Below are 7,193 nucleotides of genomic sequence, written 5' to 3' on the forward strand. Positions count from 1 at the left end.
CACTCAGGCGCCCCTCAAATCTCAGCTTCCCCAGGGGATGGGGGACCCAGGGTCAGCACCAGGAGGAGTGTCTGAGATTGGGGTATTTGAGGGCCTTCTGCCTCATTCTCACCTACTCCTCCATCGCTGTTTCTCCTCTGGTATCTAAGTAGTTCAGACGGTAAAGTGAGTGAGGTTGCTGGTGGGAATCAAATTAAGGAGGCCCGAGGTTCAGGTGGAGTGGAGTGGTCGGTTTCCAACTCTGAGTGTTATCTTACAGCAGTAAAGAGATATTCGTTCCCAAATTCTAGACAGTAACAGTCTGACCTACAATTAGACTTCAAGGAGAACTTCCAAACAGCAGAAGGGATAAAGAATAATTGCATTAGGTATGCCTGGGTGGCTCAGTCAGTTAAGCCTCTGCCTTTGGCTCATCGTGATTCCAGAGTCCTGGGATCGAGTCCTCCATCGTGCTCTCTGCTCAGCAGGGAGCCTGCTTCTCCCTCTCCCACTCTCCCTTCTTGTGTTCCCACTCTGACAAATTAATTAATTAATTAATTAATTTTAAAAAGGAATAATTGTGTTATTCCCAGTCTCAGAGCTGTTGAGAAGGCACAGACAAAAGAACTCACCACTGTTTCATAAACATATCCTACCACCCAAACCTCACACTTTTCTCACACCCTCTCCCATTTGCAGATCCACACAGATCCCACTTACACTCCGTAGGACAGAGATCTAAGGAATCAGGACTTCCCAGCAAGATTCTCCAGGAAGCTGGGGGTCCCACGTGGACAGGGAGTGGATCTGGGCTTTGCACCAACCTCATATCCATGTGACGGAGAAGCACAGGAACTCCACTCAGTACGGAGCAGAGAAACTGAGACCCCAAACTGCCTTCCCCCTTCTCAAAAATAAAGACCAAATAAAGAGCCCAAACAGAAACCATGAGGATTCTTCACTAGCAGATCTGCACCAGAAAGTTATAAAAGCCAAAGGAAAATAATATCAGATTGAAATGATACCACCACACACCGGGTGGAACGATGAAAATGAAAAAGATTGGCAATACCCAGTGCTGCGAGGAAAGAGGCTGCTGGAGTCTGGATTTTTGTGCCCCACCCCCCAAATTCATACATTGAAATTCTACAAAACCTAAAACAATTATACATAATGGAAGAAGTAACATACTAGTTCCAGGGGTGCCTGGGTGGCTCAGGTGGTTAAGCGTCTGCCTTCTGCTCAGGTCATGATCCCAGAGTCCTGGGATCAAGTCCCGCATCGGGTTCCCTGTTCAGCAGGGAGCCTGCTTCTACCTCTCCCTGCTGCTACCCCTGCTTGTGCTCTGTGTCAAATGGATGGATGACATCTTAAAAAGAAGAAGAAGGAGAAAAAGAAGTAGTAGTAGTAACATAACAGTTCCAAATTGTATCGTAGTTCCGAACCAAGACTCTAGGTCGGAAAGTAACCCACTGAACTATTCATTGGCACTTACAGACCTGTTGTCACAGGTCTGTCCTGTGACAGCAGACCTGGCGTCCGTATGTTTCCTGCCATCTCCGCTTAAGAATGAACCAGGTGCGTTTGGGAAGATTCGGGGCAGGTATAAACATGGAGCAGCAGCTAATGTACTTTTTGCAAAACAGCAAAACTTCAAAGACATTTTAAAACACTATTGTTATCTCTGAGGTGCCTGGATGACTCAGTCTTTAAGCATCTGCTTTCCACTCAGGTCATGATTCCAGGATCCTGGGATCGAGCCCCGTGTCAGACTCCCTCTCTCGCTGTGTCCCTCTCTGTCAAATAAATAAGTAAAATCTTTAAACAACAACAACAACAACCCTATGTTATCTCAAAATAACTATTTAGAACCACATGCATTTTCAATAATTGTCTGTAAAGATGTAATTTCAGAAAACCATGAATTTGAATAAGAATCCAGAGTCAGATAATAGTTTAGATGAAAGAAGACTTTCATGAATTTAGAACCTTCTAACCCTTTAGAAAAATCAAGTGAAATATTCCTTTGTCACGGGATCATGATGAGATGGTTTCCAAAAGGCCATAGTCACAGAAGAGGTTGCCCCTTCCTTACGAGTTTGGGAAACATGGACAAGGGCATTTTCTTGCCACAAAAGAGACAGAAGAAGCAACAGTGAGAAAAAGGTACACAGATCTAGTCTGGACATCTTGGCAAAACCATGTCGTCAGCTTCAGTTCCTGGAAATCTTTCCTTTCAGGTCATCAGGTGGCCAGCAGGTCTCCAGGCCAAGTTTGGTGCTTGCTTTAGGCGTGTCATGTGACTCCGTGAGTCTGTTCCCTGTTCTTCCATGGCACAAGAGTTGGTAAGCAGTTCCTGAAAAGAACCTTTCCAGAGAGGTGGAAGAGTCTTTCTGGAGGTCTTGTCTTTACTTTCGATTTTTTTATTTTTTAAAGATTTTATTTATTTATTTATTTGACAGAGAGAGAGATCACAAGTAGGCAGGGAGGCAGGCAGAGAGAGAGGAGGAAGCAGGCTCCCTGCAGGGCTCGATCTCAGGACCCTGAGATCATGACCTGAGCTGAAGGCGGAGGCTTTAACACACTGAGCCACCCAGGCACCCCAAACAGAAATTTGTTTTTAAAGTAATTTCTACATCCAGTGTGGGGCTCAAACTCACAGCCCTGAGATCAAGAGTCGCATGCTCTGCTGTCTGAGCCAGCTAGGTGCCCCAAAGCATGGTTATTTTTAGTAGAACCTTAATTTGAATCTTGATGGGGCGTGTGCTGCGGGTTCTACCTGTATCAGTTGAGGTTTTTGCCTGTAAAGAGGAAGGTAGCTGACCCAATAGGAATAAACGATCAGGGTCCCCAGACTTGGGTCAGAGATGGAGCAATTAAAGGGCCATTTAATTCTCCTGGTTTGGCTATTTTGATCACTACCATCAAATTCTAAAATTATTTCCTCCTTTTGGGAGAAATTTTGGTGTGATACTTTTCTAAGAAATATCAGCCCAATAAATGAGTAGGGGTCAGAGGAACTAAGGAGAAAAGGGTGTGTATCTCTCAAAGGGCTTAGAGAAAAGGGAACGTGTTCCAAGGCAAGAACCTGTTGAAGTTTACAGAGACCTGTGCTCCTTGAAATGTTTTAACCATTCAAGCCTTAACCCATCTCCACAGACATATGGGGCTACTCAAGGCGACAGATTCCTTGTGGAAAGAAAACTTGACATGACATTTGCTTACTGCCAAATGGTTGTTTTGAAACATTTCGGTTTTTGGTATAATTAAGGTAAACCACATAAAAGATTTTATCATTTGGAAATGTTTTCTTTATTAAAAACTAAGGTTTGGTTCCCTTTCAAAAGTAACTCTGTGCCAAATTCCTACTTTCTCCCCAGCCAAAATTTTAAGTCACCTTTCATTTTGGCCTCCCCTGAGTGATTGCACTGTTCTCTTCCAAAGACCTCATGGGGAATCTGTAAAAATGCTGTCATAAGATGTCATCGAGGAAATTACCCATCAATTAGAAAAACGTCAAAGAGTACCTAAGTAATGGAATGCTAATCCTCTGTACGCAAAATGCAAATTATCCCCTAATTCATCTGAACATTTGAAGAAATTCTAAGTAAAATGACCCCATGGAAAGTCTCTGGCTAGAATAGATCTCCAGCGAATGGACCTGTGCTTTCCAAGCAGGATTTGATGTGATAAATCCAATCTCACTTTGGGCTTTGAGTTCACTGACGCTCAGTGGACACAGCCTGTAAGGGACACGGACAGAGGTCAGGAAGATGTGCAGCCTTAGCACAGGCCCTGGGAGTACCGTGGCCTAAGACAATTCCCAGAGGGAAGGCTGCAGGGTGGGTTGGATCCCACATACAGGAGGAACCTGAGACCCAAGAGGTGCAGTGACTCACCTGAAGTCACCCAGGTTTCCGTGACAGAGCCATCCTTCCACCTCAGGCCTGTATGGGGCCGAGTCTCCTTCCTGCCTCCCCACGTCTGATAGATACTCCCTACGCTACACAGAGTTGGCGAAAGCAGCAACCGCCAGCAGCCTCCAGATATGTTTCCAGGTCAGCCAGGAACTAGCTGCTAATAATTTCAGCTTCAAACAGAAAAAAGAGAAAAATTTAAATGTCATTAGAGCTGTTAGGTATCTGTCTCTGATCTGAGCCCAGCATTCCAGGAAAGGTTTGAATGTATTTTCCATAAAGGTTATATCCTAAAGTCAGGACCAAAGAACTCAGAAATGACCTTGAGAAATAACCGTCGAACCACCCGTAGCTTGAAGAGATGGCTGGCTCTTGCCCCCTCGGCACTGCACAGGCTTCTCCTGTCATTCCTGCTTCTAACGATTTCTATTATTCCCTCTGGGCATTTTCTGAGGAGCTCAGGATCTGGCCATTCCGAGGCGTCTTGCCATCCCACCTGTGGCTTTACCTGGACTGACCTGGAGCCCCCGTTGCTGTGGGTTCCCCTGGGCAGGGTGGCAAAGACTGCTTGGTGGCGAGCGGGATGACCTTCCAACCTGGAGTTCCAAACCTCCTTGTGAATACTTACGAGGCCAGGTGCACCTGGCCCTCTCACTGCCACCATGTAGGAATAAAAGGTAGATGAGACCGGCCAGCCCTGTGAAGGCCCAGTGGGTCCCACTGCCTGCCCTCCTGCGTTCACGGGATCTCCAACTTAGAATTTACCTGAGTGCTCTGACCAGCTGCCCAGTGCCTCTCTGGAGACAGAGGCTGCCCAAGGGGAGACTGCAGATGATAAACAGCAACAAAATCCATTATAAGCAGAGGTGCCTGGGTGGCTCAGTCAATTAAACGTCTGCCTTCAGCAGATGATAAACAGCAACAAAATCCATTATAAGCAGTGGTGCCTGGGTGGCTCAGTCAATTAAACGTCTGCCTTCAGCTCAGGTCATGATCCCGGGGTCCTGGGATCAAGCCCCACGTCAGTCTTCCTACTCACTGGAGAGTCCACTTCTCCCTCTCCTTCTGCCTCTCCCCCTCATTTCGCTCATTCTCTCTCTCTCTCTCTCAAATAAATTAATTAAATATTTTTTTAAAAATCCATTATAACCAGAAGCCAGAGGCCAGAGTCACTGAAGAGGAAGTAAGCCATGGAGAAGAGGGAGGTTGGGGGGGTTGGGGAGTCAAAGTGACAAAACTTTGCCCCAGACTCAAGAAAAACCAAACACACTGTCTCAATAGGGCCCGTGTGGGTGTCCTACTATGTGTAGACAGGACTCACTTCCTACTTCCAAGCCCTGTGCCAAGAATTTGGTCCTCCTGAAGAGAGATCACACTGCTGAAAATGGTCAGTGGTGGTCAGGAAGTGGCAGCAGAATAATTCAGCCCCTTCCCCAGCTCCAGCCCCTGAATGGGAGCTGTTCACTGATGTGGGGACTAGAACTGGCTTCCTTCCCTGGTTGGGCACCACCACCACCACCCCCCCCCGACAGAGTTGTGGGGGGGCGGTTACCTGCCTTTTGAGGGATGCAAACAGCCTACTCCATAGGCTCATTGAGGAGATGAAAACCATGAGATACAGGGTCCCCCAGTGTCCCCAGTAAATTGATCACTCTACTTAGATCCCCACCTACCCCATCAGGCTGATTCCCCACTGGGCTGTGGCTCCCAGCGATGCCCAGTGACTGGGCTCTTTCACAGACTACAAGCAGATAAGACCTATACAACTCACTGGCAAGCGGTTCAAAACAACAGTGATGATAACACATATGAGTGTGTGTACTCAAGAGACAAGGAGGGAAGGAGAAAATGAAAGCAGAAAATAGAAGAAACTTGGCAAAACATTAACAAGAGCTCAAGAGGAGCGATGGGTTTACTGAAGTTCTTTAAACCACCTTCTCCAGAAAGTTTCAGAGTATTTCAAAACAAGAAGCTTCAAAAATTAGCATAGCGAGCAATCAGAGTTTCCAGATGTGCCCGTCTCCTGGTTTCGTGGAGTTTCCTCACAGCATGGCTCCCAAACGCCAGTCTTCACTCCCGCCTCAAAGGAAGAAACCGAGACTCCCTCCTGCCCCCAAGTCAGGGAAGACATCAACATCTCAGCAGTTGCATAAGGGAGAAGAAGAACAGCAAGAAGCAACTGAACATATTGATGAAGTACAAGATGAAACAGACAGACTTAATGAACAAGCCAGTGAGATTTTGAAAGTAGAACAGAAATATAACAAACTCCGCCAACCATTTTTTCAGAAGAGGTCAGAATGGATCACCAAAATCCCCAATTTGGGGGTAACAACATCTGTCAACCATCCACTAGTGTCGGCACTGCTTGGGGAGGAGGATGAAGAGACGCTGCATTATTTGACAAGAGTTGAAGTGACAGAATTGGAAGATATTAAATCAGGTTACAGAATAGATTTTTATTTATTTTTTAAAGATTTTATTTATTTATTTGACAGAGAGAGAAGGACCACAAGTAGGCTGAGAGGCAGGCAGAGAGAGAGGAAGGGAAGCAAGCTCCCTGGACCCCGGGACCATGACCCGAGCTGAAGGCAGAGGCTTTAACAAACTGAGCCACCCAGGCACCCCTAGAGTTTTTTGTTTTTTGGTTTTTGGCTTTTTTTTTTTTTTAAGATTTTATTTATTTATTTGACAGAGAAAGATCACAAGTAGGCAGAGAGAGGGAGAGAGGGAAGCAGGCTCCCTGCTGAGCGGAGAGCCCGATGCGGGACCCTGAGATTATGACCTGAGCCGAAGGCAGCGGTTTAACCCACTGAGCCACCCAGGTGCCCCTAGAGTTTTGTTTTGATGAAAACCCTTACTTCAAAAATAAAGCTCTCCCCAAAGAATTCCATCTGAATGAGAGTGGTGATGCATCTTCAAGGTCCACTGAAATCAAATGGAAATCTGGAAAGGATTTGATGAAACGTTCAAGTCAAACACAGAATAAAGCCAGCAGGAAGACAGCATGACGAACCAGAAAGCTTCTTCACCTGGTTTACTGACCGTTCTGATGCAGGCAAAGATGAATTAGGAGAGGTCCTCAAAGATGGTATTTGGCCAAATCCTTTACAGTACTAGTTGGTTCCCGATATGGATGATGAAGAAGGGGAAGGAGAAGAAAAAGAAGAAGAAGAAGATGATGATGATGAAGGATCAGAAGATATTGATAAAGAAGGAGATGAGGATGAAGGTGAAGAAGATGAAGATGATGATGAGGGGGAGGAAGGAGTGGAGGATGAAGGAGAAGATGACTGA

The 7,193-nt window shown here is 46.0% G+C and overlaps 1 pseudogene across 1 annotated transcript; it reads left to right on the forward strand.

The window, feature by feature from the left end:
- The first annotated feature begins 5,945 nt into the window (after window positions 1-5,945).
- LOC309852256 (protein SET-like) lies at window positions 5,946-7,193 on the forward strand (annotated as a pseudogene). Its single transcript has 2 exons — window positions 5,946-6,351; window positions 6,732-7,193. The product of its transcript is annotated as a protein SET-like (transcript).

Source organism: Mustela nivalis, assembly GCF_964662115.1.
Source record: "Mustela nivalis genome assembly, chromosome: 17".
In the NCBI taxonomy this organism is placed as follows: domain Eukaryota; kingdom Metazoa; phylum Chordata; class Mammalia; order Carnivora; family Mustelidae; genus Mustela; species Mustela nivalis.